The sequence below is a fragment of the Procambarus clarkii genome, chromosome 61, assembly GCF_040958095.1.
Source record: "Procambarus clarkii isolate CNS0578487 chromosome 61, FALCON_Pclarkii_2.0, whole genome shotgun sequence".
Classification (NCBI taxonomy): domain Eukaryota; kingdom Metazoa; phylum Arthropoda; class Malacostraca; order Decapoda; family Cambaridae; genus Procambarus; species Procambarus clarkii.
The window spans coordinates 30,025,507-30,043,491 of record NC_091210.1 but is presented as its reverse complement, the minus strand read 5'-3'; the positions used below and the strand labels follow the sequence as shown (position 1 = coordinate 30,043,491).

At 39.6% G+C, this 17,985-nt stretch overlaps 1 pseudogene; it reads left to right on the top strand.

Annotated features, from left to right (window-relative positions):
- The window catches only part of LOC123751800 (macrophage mannose receptor 1-like), a 111,041-nt pseudogene that overhangs the window by 25,208 nt on the left and 67,848 nt on the right, over positions 1–17,985 (top strand).

Genomic DNA, 17,985 nt, shown 5'->3' with positions numbered 1-17,985 from the left:
ATGTGGCATTACATTTGAGTGAGGTGGGAAGGATGATGTGGCATTAGAGAATATTAATAGGGTATTAAAAGTATCAACACAAGACAGAACACGAAACAATGGATATTGAATAGAAGTGTTTGTAGAAAGCCTATTGGTCCATATTTCTTGATGCTTCTATATTGGAGCGGAGTCTTGAGGTGGGTAGAATATAGTTGTGCAATAATTGGCTGTTGATTGCTGGTGTTGACTTCTTGATGTGTAGTGCCTCGCAAACGTCAAGCCGCCTGCTATCGCTGTATCTATCGATGATTTCTGTGTTGTTTACTAGGATTTCTCTGGCTATATATATATATATATATATATATATATATATATATACATATATATATATACAACTTTAGAACACTTTCCCACCAGGAGTCTCGAACCCTAGCCAGCACAGAAACCTTCCAGCAACTGGCATAACAGGTACGCCTTAACCCTCTCCACCACCTGCAATATATATATATATATATATATATATATATATATATATATATATATAATATATATATAATATATATAGTCATATACTAATATATATATATATATATATATATATATATATATATATATATATATATATATATATATATATATATATATATATGTATATATATATATATATATATATATATATGTATATATATATATATATATATATATATATATATATATATATATATATATATATATATATATATATATATGCAAACAAGCCTGAATGGTCCCCAGGACTATATACAACTGAAAACTCACACCCCAGAAGTGACTCGAACCCATACTCCCACAACTGGTATGTACAGGGACGCCTTAATCCGCTTGACCATCACGACCGGACATAAGGAAGTGATAGCCGAGGCTATATGAACCACTTCCCCGCCGGCACTCGGATGGTAATCTTGGGCATAGCATTTTATCAAATCACCTCATTCTTTGGGGCACACGTGAGGAACACAAATGCAAACAAGCCTGAATGGTCCCCAGGACTATATACAACTGAAAACTCACACCCCAGAAGTGACTCGAACCCATACTCCCACAACTGGTATGTACAGGGACGCCTTAATCCGCTTGACCATCACGACCGGACATAAGGAAGTGATAGCCGGGGCTATATGAACCACTTCCCCGCCGGCACTCGGATGGTAATCTTGGGCATAGCATTTTATCAAATCACCTCATTCTTTGGGGCACACGTGAGGAACACAAATGCAAACAAGCCTGAATGGTCCCCAGGACTATATACAACTGAAAACTCACACCCCAGAAGTGACTCGAACCCATACTCCCACAACTGGTATGTACAGGGACGCCTTAATCCGCTTGACCATCACGACCGGACATAAGGAAGTGATAGCCGAGGCTATATGAACCACTTCCCCGCCGGCACTCGGATGGTAATCTTGGGCATAGCATTTTATCAAATCACCTCATTCTTTGGGGCACACGTGAGGAACACAAATGCAAACAAGCCTGAATGGTCCCCAGGACTATATACAACTGAAAACTCACACCCCAGAAGTGACTCGAACCCATACTCCCACAACTGGTATGTACAGGGACGCCTTAATCCGCTTGACCATCACGACCGGACATAAGGAAGTGATAGCCGAGGCTATATGAACCACTTCCCCGCCGGCACTCGGATGGTAATCTTGGGCATAGCATTTTATCAAATCACCTCATTCTTTGGGGCACACGTGAGGAACACAAATGCAAACAAGCCTGAATGGTCCCCAGGACTATATACAACTGAAAACTCACACCCCAGAAGTGACTCGAACCCATACTCCCACAACTGGTATGTACAGGGACGCCTTAATCCGCTTGACCATCACGACCGGACATAAGGAAGTGATAGCCGAGGCTATATGAACCACTTCCCCGCCGGCACTCGGATGGTAATCTTGGGCATAGCATTTTATCAAATCACCTCATTCTTTGGGGCACACGTGAGGAACACAAATGCAAACAAGCCTGAATGGTCCCCAGGACTATATACAACTGAAAACTCACACCCCAGAAGTGACTCGAACCCATACTCCCACAACTGGTATGTACAGGGACGCCTTAATCCGCTTGACCATCACGACCGGACATAAGGAAGTGATAGCCGAGGCTATATGAACCACTTCCCCGCCGGCACTCGGATGGTAATCTTGGGCATAGCATTTTATCAAATCACCTCATTCTTTGGGGCACACGTGAGGGGTCGTGATGGTCAAGCGGATTAAGGCGTCCCTGTACATACCAGTTGTGGGAGTATGGGTTCGAGTCACTTCTGGGGTGTGAGTTTTCAGTTGTATATAGTCCTGGGGACCATTCAGGCTTGTTTGCATTTGTGTTCCTCACGTGTGCCCCAAAGAATGAGGTGATTTGATAAAATGCTATGCCCAAGATTACCATCCGAGTGCCGGCGGGGAAGTGGTTCATATAGCCTCGGCTATCACTTCCTTATGTCCGGTCGTGATGGTCAAGCGGATTAAGGCGTCCCTGTACATACCAGTTGTGGGAGTATGGGTTCGAGTCACTTCTGGGGTGTGAGTTTTCAGTTGTATATAGTCCTGGGGACCATTCAGGCTTGTTTGCATTTGTGTTCCTCACGTGTGCCCCAAAGAATGAGGTGATTTGATAAAATGCTATGCCCAAGATTACCATCCGAGTGCCGGCGGGGAAGTGGTTCATATAGCCTCGGCTATCACTTCCTTATGTCCGGTCGTGATGGTCAAGCGGATTAAGGCGTCCCTGTACATACCAGTTGTGGGAGTATGGGTTCGAGTCACTTCTGGGGTGTGAGTTTTCAGTTATATATATATATATATATATATATATATATATATATATATATATATATATATATATATATATATATATATATATATATATATATATATATATATATATATATATATATATATATATTAGTATATATATATATATATTATTAAATATGACCGAAAAAGTAAGATTAATAATTCTAACACGAATTTTCTCAATCTTTCTTATATTTCTTTTCACTGTTGATGGTAACTGAAAAATCAATTCTCCAAAATTCATTTTTATTTCTAGTCTGACGCAACACTTGAACGCGTTTCGTAAAACTTATTACATTTTCAAAGACTTTAGTGTACACACACACAGCTATAACTGAACAGAGTTTAAACAGCTTCGATTTTATACCTGCATTTGGGTTAGGTGATATGTTACAACAGTTTTGGATGAGGTGAAAACAAACTTTCAACACAAGACAGAACACGAAACAATGGATATAATATTTTGTAAGTTAAAGGGAAGAATGGAAGTAACTGCGAAGGGCCTATTGGCCCATATTTCTTGATGCTTCTATATTGGTGCGGAGTCTTGACGTGGGTAGAATACAGTTGTGCATTAATTGGCTGTTGATTGCTTTTCCCATATAACTTTGAGTTTTCCCATATAACAGGAACCGATGAAAGAGCATCAGAGGTCCCACACTATCTCATTGCCTGGGAGAGGATTGGAGTTCTGGTTGGTTAAATACCCCAGAATTCCTACCTCTCTTATGGCTTTGAAGTATGGTGTAGTGGATACAGCATGCAACTGCCACCTTGTTGGCCAGTGTTTGAGTCCCCTGGTGGGTTGAGTGTCTAAAAAAGTTATAAACTTCAGCTACTGGAATAGGGTAGTCTGTGCATTAAGCATTTGGCACTGAGTTTTCCCATATAACAGGAACCGATGAAAGAGCATCAGAGGTCCCACACTATCTCATTGCCTGGGAGAGGATTGGAGTTCTGGTTGGTTAAATACCCCAGAATTCCTACCTCTCTTATGGCTTTGAAGTATGGTGTAGTGGATACAGCATGCAACTGCCACCTTGTTGGCCAGTGTTCGAGTACCCTGGTGGGTTGAGTGTCTAAAAAAGTTATAAACTTCAGCTACTGGAATAGGGTAGTCTGTGCATTTAGCATTTGGCACTGAGTTTTCCCATATAACAGGAACCGATGAAAGAGCATCAGAGGTCCCACACTATCTCATTGCCTGGGAGAGGATTGGAGTTCTGGTTGGTTAAATACCCCATAATTCCTACATCTCTTATGGCTTTGAAGTATGGTGTAGTGGATACAGCATGCAACTGCCACCTTGTTGGCCAATGTTCGAGTCCCCTGGTGGGTTGAGTGTCTAAAAAAGTTATAAACTTCAGCTACTAGAATAGGGTAGTCTGTGCATTAAGCATTTGGCACTGAGTTTTCCATATAACAGGAACCGATGAAAGAGCATCAGAGGTCCAACACTATCTCATTGCCTGGGAGAGGATTGGAGTTCTGGTTGGTTAAATACCCCAGAATTCCTACCTCTCTTATGGCTTTGAAGTATGGTGTAGTGGATACAGCATGCAACTGCCACCTTGTTGGCCAGTGTTTGAGTCCCCTGTTGGGTTGAGTGTCTAAAAAAGTTATAAACTTCAGCTACTGGAATAGGGTAGTCTGTGCATTAAGCATTTGGCACTGAGTTTTCCCATATAACAGGAACCGATGAAAGAGCATCAGAGGTCCCACACTATCTCATTGCCTGGGAGAGGATTGGAGTTCTGGTTGGTTAAATACCCCAGAATTCCTACCTCTCTTATGGCTTTGAAGTATGGTGTAGTGGATACAGCATGCAACTGCCACCTTGTTGGCCAGTGTTCGAGTACCCTGGTGGGTTGAGTGTCTAAAAAAGTTATAAACTTCAGCTACTGGAATAGGGTAGTCTGTGCATTTAGCATTTGGCACTGAGTTTTCCCATATAACAGGAACCGATGAAAGAGCATCAGAGGTCCCACACTATCTCATTGCCTGGGAGAGGATTGGAGTTCTGGTTGGTTAAATACCCCATAATTCCTACCTCTCTTATGGCTTTGAAGTATGGTGTAGTGGATACAGCATGCAACTGCCACCTTGTTGGCCAATGTTCGAGTCCCCTGGTGGGTTGAGTGTCTAAAAAAGTTATAAACTTCAGCTACTAGAATAGGGTAGTCTGTGCATTAAGCATTTGGCACTGAGTTTTCCATATAACAGGAACCGATGAAAGAGCATCAGAGGTCCAACACTATCTCATTGCCTGGGAGAGGATTGGAGTTCTGGTTGGTTAAATACCCCAGAATTCCTACCTCTCTTATGGCTTTGAAGTATGGTGTAGTGGATACAGCATGCAACTGCCACCTTGTTGGCCAGTGTTCGAGTCCCCTGTTGGGTTGAGTGTCTAAAAAAGTTATAAACTTCAGCTACTGGAATAGGGTAGTCTGTGCATTAAGCATTTGGCACTGAGTTTTCCCATATAACAGGAACCGATGAAAGAGCATCAGAGGTCCCACACTATCTCATTGCCTGGGAGAGGATTGGAGTTCTGGTTGGTTAAATACCCCAGAATTCCTACCTCTCTTATGGCTTTGAAGTATGGTGTAGTGGATACAGCATGCAACTGCCACCTTGTTGGCCAGTGTTCGAGTCCCCTGGTGGGTTGAGTGTCTAAAAAAGTTATAAACTTCAGCTACTGGAATAGGGTAGTCTGTGCATTAAGCATTTGGCACTGAGTTTTCCCATATAACAGGAACCGATGAAAGAGCATCAGATGTCCCATACTATCTCATTGCCTGGGAGAGGATTGGAGTTCTGGTTGGTTAAATACCCCAGAATTCCTACCTCTCTTATGGCTTTGAAGTATGGTGTAGTGGATACAGCATGCAACTGCCACCTTGTTGGCCAGTGTTCGAGTCCCCTGGTGGGTTGAATGTCTAAAAAAGTTATAAACTTCAGCTACTGGAATAGGGTAGTCTGTGCATTTAGCATTTGGCACTGAGTTTTCCCATATAACAGGAACCGATGAAAGAGCATCAGAGGTCCCACACTATCTCATTGCCTGGGAGAGGATTGGAGTTCTGGTTGGTTAAATACCCCATAATTCCTACCTCTCTTATGGCTTTGAAGTATGGTGTAGTGGATACAGCATGCAACTGCCACCTTGTTGGCCAATGTTCGAGTCCCCTGGTGGGTTGAGTGTCTAAAAAAGTTATAAACTTCAGCTACTAGAATAGGGTAGTCTGTGCATTAAGCATTTGGCACTGAGTTTTCCATATAACAGGAACCGATGAAAGAGCATCAGAGGTCCCACACTATCTCATTCCCTGGGAGAGGATTGGAGTTCTGGTTGGTTAAATACCCCAGAATTCCTACCTCTCTTATGGCTTTGAAGTATGGTGTAGTGGATACAGCATGCAACTGCCACCTTGTTGGCCAGTGTTCGAGTCCCCTGTTGGGTTGAGTGTCTAAAAAAGTTATAAACTTCAGCTACTGGAATAGGGTAGTCTGTGCATTAAGCATTTGGCACTGAGTTTTCCCATATAACAGGAACCGATGAAAGAGCATCAGAGGTCCCACACTATCTCATTGCCTGGGAGAGGATTGGAGTTCTGGTTGGTTAAATACCCCAGAATTCCTACCTCTCTTATGGCTTTGAAGTATGGTGTAGTGGATACAGCATGCAACTGCCACCTTGTTGGCCAGTGTTCAAGTCCCCTGGTGGGTTGAGTGTCTAAAAAAGTTATAAACTTCAGCTACTGGAATAGGGTAGTCTGTGCATTAAGCATTTGGCACTGAGTTTTCCCATATAACAGGAACCGATGAAAGAGCATCAGAAGTCCCACACTATCTCATTGCCTGGGAGAGGATTGGAGTTCTGGTGGGTAAATACCTCAGAATTCCTACCTCTCTTATGGCTTTGAAGTATGGTGTGGGATATTTGGGGCTTGAATTTGATTATTTAAATATTAATGTAGTAAATTAAATTACGAAGGACCACCCGCTTTTATAGTAAAGAGGGAAACTGAGAATTTCTGATCATTAGATAATTCCTAGATGAACCAGTAACTATGGATAAAATACTAGAGAATATGATCATAGAAATAATTAATGGGCTGTATAATTAAATGAATCAAACCCTCAAACACCCACATTGGGGGGTTTTTACTGGAGGTAAGTACGTCCAGGAACTAGTGTGGTTCGTTCACTAATCCAATTAATAATAATCTAATCCTATAAATTATAGTGAAACTGATGTCATTACCATGAATGGGAACATAGATTATAAGTATAGTAATGAGAGTCACAATAAACACATGTTAATCCTGAGGAATTCTGCATATAAAGAATTGCAATAAATTCATGAATGAATATAAAGAATCTTAGCTTAAAGACGATTCCTTTATGTAAGCCACGGCGTTTCCTCTAATTCTCTGGACTCGGCTGGCTGATGAATGGGACGGATTAACATGGGAGAAGGCGGCAGGGAGAATTCTTCTCACGTGCTGCAAGACAAATATTTACAGTAGCAACTAATTTAACTACTGAATTTCTATATTCAAGAAATTGAAAGTTACAGGTGGTAAAATTATTAACCTGTTATTAGATGTTATCGTGCATCGTAACGGTCAATCACCCAGCTACTACAAAACACTTTACCAGATGCACCACATAAAGGGAATATACTTAGCTGAAAGGGCACTGTATAAGTTTTAAGATTGCCGTAATTCGCGTCCCCAGGCTCCGGCTAGGCCTATCCTGGATAGTGGCGCGCTTCACTAGCTGGTCACGTGTCGTCAAGAACCAGGTTCAAAGGTTCCTTATCTGACACCAGCACCAGCTGAAGATATTATCTGCAAGGTTATTCACGCCTCACAGTGGCGACTTTCATCTGAGGATGGAAACGTCTGCCCTAATGGCTGGGCAATGGCGTCTCCTTGTGAGTACGGTATGCGCAGGTCTGCCTTAGAGCGGCTCTCCACGCGTCCTCGCAAGATTCCTCAACCCACGCTGTCCCGCGTTCATAAAACAAATTATTGTCACGAACATTAATATTTCTCGCATTTACGCTTGAAATGTTGAAGACTGGACGGGTTTATTATTTAGAGAAGGAAAATATTATTATTTGCCAATTTAAGAATAGTAAATATATAAGGGAGAGGAATTAATGTCTCCCCATGGCATTCACTGGTGACGTTAACTTTTCTTACTAGATAATCGCTATGACTCCAACGCTCTATTTGGCTCTTAGTTGGAGGTCAAATCATTGGTAATTAGTTATCATACAGAATGCCTTAGTTATAGAGAATCGAATTTAATTCTCACATACATTGGATATAATGTGTTTATTGTAATGAAATCTGACGCAATACTGGCGTCGGGTGACGTGAGAATTCTAGCCTACTGCACAGATGAAATTATTAGTACATGAGAATTCTACGTGTTGTTAATTTTACTTACTACAATAATTAGTAAAGTTAGTAATAAGTAATGAGAATACAACAGTGTTGTATTCGGTGTTGGAAATATCCAACATAACTCCGGGGGGAGGATTCTAGGGTCGTAGTGTACTGTGTAGTACTGACCTATCCCGAAGTGATATTAAGATTAGTACATTAGTATGTTAATATGTTAGTATATTAGTACACACATATCGAACGTCCCAGATTTATCAAGGACTTACAAGAACTTGAATCTTGCTATTTACATGTCAAATGAAACATGTTGCTTATAGCCTACACAATATTTATAGATTTAAACTCACACAATTTAAACTAACAGAATCTACGGTGATGCGATATTCTGGGTCATAGTGACGTGTAATGTTTTGTTACGTGATGTCACATCGCAGCATCATCATAGTTGTCTAAGTGGGATGTGAAAGGAATTACTCTTGTTTAGAGTTGTAATATGCTTGCTGTTTCCCTTAGTGGAAACATGTATTAAATATTGAAACATTAAATGATTAAGTTATCGGTAATCAGGAACTCTCTAAAGCTCACAATAAACTCAACAACTAGGGTCGCAGTGACATGTCATGGTGTATTACGTAGCTGCTGAATCGTAGGCAAACTCAGAATAAGTTCCTAAGAACTGATAACACTATTGTATGATTATACAGTAAAGTATTATTAGTCATTTAAGATCAAGGAGACTATGACACTAGAGTAAGGTGACTGTCTAGGGCCGCTGTGACTTGTAACTATTGAGTTACTAGACAATAACATCACACAGTATCATGATCACCCCAAATTCAAATGAGGAAGTTGAATTTAATGTGCACTGCCGTGCAGTAGTCATTCTGACTGATGGTACAACTAATTTGCTAACTAGCTAAAATAATAGAAAAGTAGAGAACTGAAAAGTTTATTCATTAAAATCAAGGAAAATTCTGAGTCGACAGTGAGATTAGTAGCCTAGTCATTCTGACTTATGAGCTAATTAAATGGCAGCTCATAGGCTTGACACTGTAAACTGGTTAGTACGAAATCACCTTTACAGGAAATGGAGTTTATTAAATCAGTCTCTAGAAGTATAGTCAACTGCAATTAATGGTGAGTACAGATTAGGCTAGTACTCAGTTGACACTAACTAAATTCCCTAAACCTACCTAAATAAATGGTTTGAATTTCTAACCTACCTAAGTAAGGGACTAAGCTAATTGTGAGCAAAAATGTACTCGAATTAACATTGTGAGCAGTATAGAGCTCATTAACAGGTCGAGCTATATTGAACTCGTGAACACGGTGAGCTACAGCGAGCTCGTTAGCAGTGCTAACAGGGTGAGTTACAGTGAACTCGTCAACAGTGTTGACAGGGTGAGCTGCAGTGAGCTCGTTAGCAGTGCTAACAGGGTGAGTTACAGTGAACTCGTCAACAGTGTTGACAGGGTGAACTACAGTGAGCTCGTTAGCAGTGCTAACAGGGTGAGTTACAGTGAACTCGTCAACAGTGTTGACAGGGTGAGCTACAGTGAGCTCGTTAGCAGTGCTAACAGGGTGAGTTACATTGAACTCGAATTAACGAGGTGGAGTTTTGCATCATTCAATTATCATGACGAGCAGTGCTCGTGGCATGGTGAACATAAAAGCGTTCGATTGTCATGGCGAGCAATATTAAGCTCGTACGCATGGGGAACAAGCACTCATATTATTACGTTAATTCTAAGGTGAGCTATATTAAACTCATGAAGCATGTTAATTAACAATGCTGATGTTTAACGATAATGCATTAAACATATTAGTTCTCTGTAAATTCGCTTACGTATTAGTAAGTTTGCAAGTTTGTTCGTGCTGCGCTCCTACACTAAATAAGCAGAAACGAAAGAAAAACAACTCAAAGAAATTAATGCAAGTATTTATCACTAACTCTTAGTGCAGAAAACATGGTATTAAGAAGGTTTTCTTGGCAAACCTTTAAGCACAAGTATAGTGGACCAGTGGTCCTAATGAATTTATTACTAAATTCAGGAAATGCCAGTGGCATTGAGTGCTAGATTCTCTAGCCTAACATTATTAATTACCTAGGGAGTACTAGATTCTCTAGCCCAACATTACAATTTACCTAGGAAGACTGAGTGTGGTCAATTACTACTTGTCGAGAATAATGCTAGGTCTGCAGTGAATTCAATAGTTTGGTCGCTGTGACTTGTACTTGTTTGAGTACGGACCATTGGTTTTCACTGAGAGCTATGAAACATGTCGGCGAGTATCAATTGCACTACATTCAATCTGAGTTTATTACTCAGCTGTGTTTCTCCTTTTAGCTTGCTGCTGGAGAATTGATTTACTGCTGACTAATTTATTATTATTGGCAAGTTTAGGCTTGTTCACATTCAGAACTTTACCAGTAAGTAAGTAGCCACCTGCAGATTGGAGCATATTCATTCCCAATCGTTTAACATGTCCAGTTATGAACTGGTAATAGTAGTCGGCTCCTACTAGTACATCTACATTTTTAAGGCGGTCAGACGTTAACTTGTTGTCAGCCAAATTAATTTCACGTTCCTGTAGGAAGTGGGCTGTGTACCCCAGAGCCTTAATATTTAAGTCAAAAGGTATTTGATCTACAACAATGGCTTGGACAGCCTTGGCATGACTAGCTAGTCGTACAATCGGTTGAACTACTGAGTATTCATGGGTTCCTCGATTTATCATGGACCCTGACAAGTTTAATTTTACCTGTCCTATTGGTTGTAAATTAAGTGCCTCTGCTGCTCTTTGAGTAATGAAAGTTCTCTGGGAACCTTGATCAAATAGTCCACGTATGGTGATCTTGGCTCCTCTGTTCTTCACTTGAAGTTGGGCAGTAGGCAAAGCAGCATCCACTTGAGATGCTTGTGAAGTTACGCTGTACACATCTCGCACCTTGCAGCACTGTACTGGTGTAGATTCTCTACGTCCTATTCTAGGATTGACATAATTAGTCCTAACTGATTTGCACAGTGCAGCATGATGCTTGCCCCTTCTACACCTATTGCAGGTATTCAGTGGGGTTTCACAGCTGTTAACATTATGTGGTTTGAGACACCTAGTACATTTGTGTAACTGTTTGAGTCGTCTGACTCTTGTGTCTCTATTAGGATAATTATTACATTTGTACAGAGAAGGTTTTTGATTGCAAAACAAACACATTCCCCATCCTACAGATCGTTTAGGGGTTACCGGTTTAGGTAAAACAGTAATTGCAGGTTGTGATGGTTTTGCTGTTTGCATTTGCTTGTTATTTATTCTCTTGTGAGTACTTGGTGTACTCTGGGGAACCATTAATAGGCTCTTGGGGGTGCTCTTTGGACTATTAGGTCTCTTAGGAGCACCTGTGGGACTCTTAGGCCTCACTGATGAATCAGTATTTGACTGATTGTTGTTACATTGATTATTAGCACCTTTGTTACCTAGTGACAGTGTCACTTTAGGAGTTTCTGGTAAGGAAACTGATGTAGGTACAGTTTTGGTGCTTTCAGATTTAGCATTAATTGCTTGGTCTGCTGTATGATTGCTCATATTACGCAAACCTGTAAATATATCCTGCATTGACAGGGTATTACCATTCTGGCATACATATAATTTATTAAGTGTGTCACCAGACAATTTTCTCTGGATGATAATTTTAGTCATCCACTCAGTAGTTGGGTGATCCACCTCTTTACTGAAAGAATTTATCAGTGACTCAAGCTGAAAACTAAAGGCTTGTAAAGAGTCAACTGATTGCTCTGGTGAAGATAAATTTAATAATTGGTGCACAAGGTTTATAATAGTCTTCTCATTGTTAGCACTTACTTTAGAAGGCTGTTGTGAGCAATTGTGACCATTACTTGTGTTGCTTTAGGCTTCTTGCTTAGCCTCAGCTTTGATTACAGCTTCGACTGCTGCTGCAGCATTAGCTTTATCATTTTCTGGTTCAGATTCACTGATTATTGCAGCTTCACTTGTTTCATCTGCAGCTTCACTTGTTTCTCTGGGTTCTGGTGATAAGCTAGTTAATTCAGTAGCCTTATGTATTGAACTTATAGAATCCAGGGAACATTGAGAAGAGTGGTCCGAAATTTGATCAGACTCTGTAAACAAATCATCACATGAAGCTGTATTAGATGAGAGGTTAGAAAATGAAGGTTGAACTTCAGTTGTTGATCTTGTATAGTGATCAGCATTGATTAGAGGATTCTCCTCATCTTGAGGTAGTTCAGGTATTTCATCTGAACTGAGTGCTTGCTCGGTTGTAGTTTTTCTACAAAAACATTCTATCCAATCAGGATCATTTTGTTTCGCAAGCACTCTTTTATAGTGATCTAACTGGTCTTGAATGGTATCTTCATATTCATCAAGATCATATTCGATCTGACTTAATTCGTCTGGGTCAGTATTACTGCTAAAGAGTTTGTCTTTATAAACCTCGATGGTCTCCTTCACCTGGACATATTTTTCGTTAGCTGCCTCCGTGTAGAGGTTGAACTCGAAGAAGTCAATTGGATTGTTTTCTAAACAGTTGTCACAGTCGTTAAGTCGTCTTGATAGGTACTTTTGGAGACTTCTCAAGATAATACTGATTCTCTTTAATATTTCAGAAGTGTCCATTCTGGATGTAAATTTGAGCCTTATAAGGCTTATATAGCTAATTGTATAGCTATGGTGTCTGCTCCTTGATGTAGAGCAGGTATAAGTATTGACAGCCTGGTATTTCTTGAGGCTGGTTGTAATTTACCTCATTTAGAGGTTAGCTACCTACCTAATAATAAGCAACTAAGATTTGAGTGGTACCTTGGTCTCACTACAGGTGTTCCTCAGCTTAGCTCTTCTAAATTAGCCTCGGATGGGTAGTGGACTTACAGTAACTCTCAAAGACATACATAGAAATATGCAATAAAATAATTACAAAATAAATGGTTTATCCCACCCTTGATAGGGTCAGCACAAAATGAATAATATATGTGTCACTAACTAGCTCAAGCCTAGTCGTGAGAATTTCTACTTAAGAAACTACAACTATATTTAGTCTATGCTTGTGCCAAATTCAACACAATCATAGCCTAAATTGCTACCTAATAAAGGTTGGCAAAGATTATATTATGGTGCAGTAATGTGCAAATAATTGTGCTGTGTTTTTGGGTTTTTGTATTTTATATAATATACACTTGTATAATTATGTGTATAAGAAATTAAATGAACACAAAGGAATTATTTGTTATTGGCAAGTATTCTACTGCCATACATATTACCTAACTCCTAAATGTACTCCTAATTGTGGAATAAAATGTTATCAGTGTTAGTAATGATTAACTAGTATGAGATCAGTAATTTATATTAGTATACTGGATCCCTAAATGTTAATGATCCACTGACTTGAGTGAATCAGTAATTATAACATGGATTCAGGCTATAATGGACAGTCTGCTGACAGCCATACATTGAAACATTGGTATAGCCTAAATGGTTAACACTTAATTGGTGTTAGTGATTAATATAAGGTTATGAGCTGTTGCTCTTGGTGACCTAAAGATTCTACTTCAGCATGAAGTGTAGGTCTAAATGTTGTGGGTAATTGGCTATGACCCACTAAAGCTACCTTATACATGAGGTGAAAGTAGCAATATGTTAGTGTGATCTAGACTAACTGATGTGCTACACTGTTAGTTGACACAATTAATTAAATAGTTAGTCTAGCTTATGTCACACAAGGATTAGTTATAAATGATTAATATTTTAATTATAAATTTAATGCCTATCCGGTTCGAAGGACCATAATGTGGGATATTTGGGGCTTGAATCTGATTATTTAAATATTAATGTAGTAAATTAAATTACGAAGGACCACCCGCTTTTATAGTAAAGAGGGAAACTGAGAATTACTGATCATTAGATAATTCCTAGATGAACCAGTAACTATTGATAAAATACTAGAAAATATGATCATAGAAATAATTATTGGGCTGTATAATTAAATGAATCAAACCCTCAAACACCCACATTGGGGGGTTATTACTGGAGGTAAGTACGTCCAGGAACTAGTGTGGTTCGTTCACTAATCCAATTAATAATAATCTAATCCTATAAATTATAGTGAAACTGATGTCATTACCATGAATGGGAACATAGATTATAAGTATAGTAATGAGAGTCACAATAAACACATGTTAATCCTGAGGAATTCTGCATATAAAGAATTGCAATAAATTCATGAATGAATATAAAGAATCTTAGCTTAAAGACGATTCCTTTATGTAAGCCACGGTGTTTCCTCTAATTCTCTGGACTCGGCTGGCTGATGAATGGGACGGATTAACATAGGAGAAGGCGGCAGGGAGAATTCTTCTCACGTGCTGCAAGACAAATATTTACAGTAGCAACTAATTTAACTACTGAATTTCTATATTCAAGAAATTGAAAGTTACAGGTGGTAAAATTATTAACCTGTTATTAGATGTTATCGTGCATCGTAACGGTCAATCACCCAGCTACTACAAAACACTTTACCAGATGCACCACATAAAGGGAATATACTTAGCTGAAAGGGCACTGTATAAGTTTTAAGATTGCCGTAATTCGCGTCCCCAGGCTCCGGCTAGGCCTATCCTGGATAGTGGCGCGCTTCACTAGCTGGTCACGTGTCGTCAAGAACCAGGTTCAAAGGTTCCTTATCTGACACCAGCACCAGCTGAAGATATTATCTGCAAGGTTATTCACGCCCCACAGTGGCGACTTTCATCTGAGGATGGATAACGTCTGCCCTAATGGCTGGGCAATGGCGTCTCCTTGTGAGTACGGTATGCGCAGGTCTGCCTTAGAGCGGCTCTCCACGCGTCCTGGCAAGATTTCTCAACCCACGCCGCGTCCCGCATTCATAAAACAAATTATTGTCACGAACATTAATATTTCTCGCATTTACGCTTGAAATGTTGAAGACTAGACGGGTTTATTATTTAGAGGAGGAAAATATTATTATTTGCCAATTTAAGAATAGTAAATATATAAGGGAGAGGAATTAATGTCTCCCCATGGCATTCACTGGTGACGTTAACTTTTCTTACTAGATAATCGCTATGACTCCAACGCTCTATTTGGCTCTTAGTTGGAGGTCAAATCATTGGTAATTAGTTATCATACAGAATGCCTTAGTTATAGAGAATCGAATTTAATTCTCACATACATTGGATATAATGTGTTTATTGTAATGAAATCTGACGCAATACTGGCGTCGGGTGACGTGAGAATTCTAGCCTACTGCACAGATGAAATTATTAGTACATGAGAATTCTACGTGTTGTTAATTTTACTTACTACAATAATTAGTAAAGTTAGTAATAAGTAATGAGTTAGTAATAAGTACAACAGTGTTGTATTCGGTGTTGGAAATATCCAATATATGGTATAGTGGATACAGCCTGCAACTGCCACCTTGTTGGCCAGTGTTCGAGTCCCCTGGTGGGTTGAGTGTCTAAAAATGTTATAAACTTCAGCTACTGGAATAGGGTAGTCTGTGCATTAAGCATTTGGCACTGAGTTTTCCCATATAACAGGAACCGATGAAAGAGCATCAGAGGTCCCACACTATCTCTTTGCCTGGGAGAGGATTGGAGTTCTGGTTGGTTAAATACCCCAGAATTCCTACCTCTCTTATGGCTTTGAAGTATGGTGTAGTGGATACAGCATGCAACTGCCACCTTGTTGGCCAGTGTTCGAGTCCCCTGGTGGGTTGAGTGTCTAAAAAAGTTATAAACTTCAGCTACTGGAATAGGGTAGTCTGCGCATTAAGCATTTGGCACTGAGTTTTCCCATATAACAGGAACCGATGAAAGAGCATCAGAGGTCCCACACTATCTCATTGCCTGGGAGAGGATTGGAGTTCTGGTTGGTTAAATACCCCATAATTCCTACCTCTCTTATGGCTTTGAAGTATGGTGTAGTGGATACAGCATGCAACTGCCACCTTGTTGGCCAGTGTTCGAGTCCCCTGGTGGGTTGAGTGTCTAAAAAAGTTATAAACTTCAGCTACTGGAATAGGGTAGTCTGTGCATTAAGCATTTGGCACTGAGTTTTCCCATATAACAGGAACCGATGAAAGAGCATCAGAGGTCCCACACAATCTCATTGCCTGGGAGAGGATTGGAGTTCTGGTTGGTTAAATACCCCAGAATTCCTACCTCTCTTATGGCTTTGAAGTATGGTGTAGTGGATACAGCATGCAACTGCCACCTTGTTGGCCAGTGTTCGAGTCCCCTGGTGGGTTGAGTGTCTAAAAAAGTTATAAACTTCAGCTACTGGAATAGGGTAGTCTGTGCATTAAGCATTTGGCACTGAGTTTTCCCATATAACAGGAACCGATGAAAGAGCATCAGAGGTCCCACACTATCTCATTGCCTGGGAGAGGATTGGAGTTCTGGTTGGTTAAATACCCCAGAATTCCTACCTCTCTTATGGCTTTGAAGTATGGTGTAGTGGATACAGCATGCAACTGCCACCTTGTTGGCCAGTGTTCGAGTCCCCTGGTGGGTTGAGTGTCTAAAAAAGTTATAAACTTCAGCTACTGGAATAGGGTTGTCGGTGTATATATATATATATATATATATATATATATATATATATATATATATATATATATATATATATATATATATATATATATATATATATATTTATATATATATATATTAGTATATTTTGGTAGCAGTCTTTTCTGTAGACATATATTATTAAATATGACCGAAAAAGTAAGATTAATAATTCTAACACGAATTTTCTCTATCTTTCTTACATTTCTTTTCACTGTTGATGGTAATTCAAAGATCAATTCTCCAAAATTCATTTTTATTTCTAGTCTGACGCGACACTTGAGCGCGTTTTGTAAAACTTATTACATTTTCAAAGACTTTAGTTTACAAACACACAACTGAAACTGAATAGAGCTTTACACATCTTTGAGGTTTATATCTACATTTGGGTGAGGTGGATGAGGTGAAAAACGAACTTTCAACAATGGGTATTAAATGAGTATTAAATTCCAACACAAGACAGAACACGAAACAATGGGTATTGAATGAGTATTAAATTCAAATACAAGACAGAACACGAAACAATGGGTATTGAATGGAAGTAATTGTAGAAAGCCTATTGGTCCATATTTCTTGATGCATCTATATTGGAGCGGAGTCTTGAGGTGGGTAGAATATAGTTGTGCATTAATTGGCTCTTGATTGCTGGTGTTGACTTCTTGATGTGTAGTGCCTCGCAGACGTCAAGCCGCCTGCTATCGCTGTATCTATCGATGATTTCTGTGTTGTTTGCTAAGATTTCTCTGGTGATGGTTTGTTTGTGGGAAGAGATTATATGTTCCTTAATGGAGCCCTGTTGCTTATGCATCGTTAAACGCCTGGAAAGAGATGTTGTTGGCTTGCCTATATACTGTTTTTTTTTAGGGTTACAGTCCCCAAGATGGCATTTGAAGGCATAGATGACGTTGGTCTCTTTTTAAGCGTTCTGCTTTGTGTCTGGAGAATTTTGGAGAATTGATCTTTGAATTACCATCAACCGTGAAAAGAAATGTAAGAAAGATAGAGAAAATTCGTGTTAGAATTATTAATCTTACTTTATCGGTCATATTTAATAATATATATATATGACCAAAAAGGTCACCGAGTGCTGTCAGGAATTGG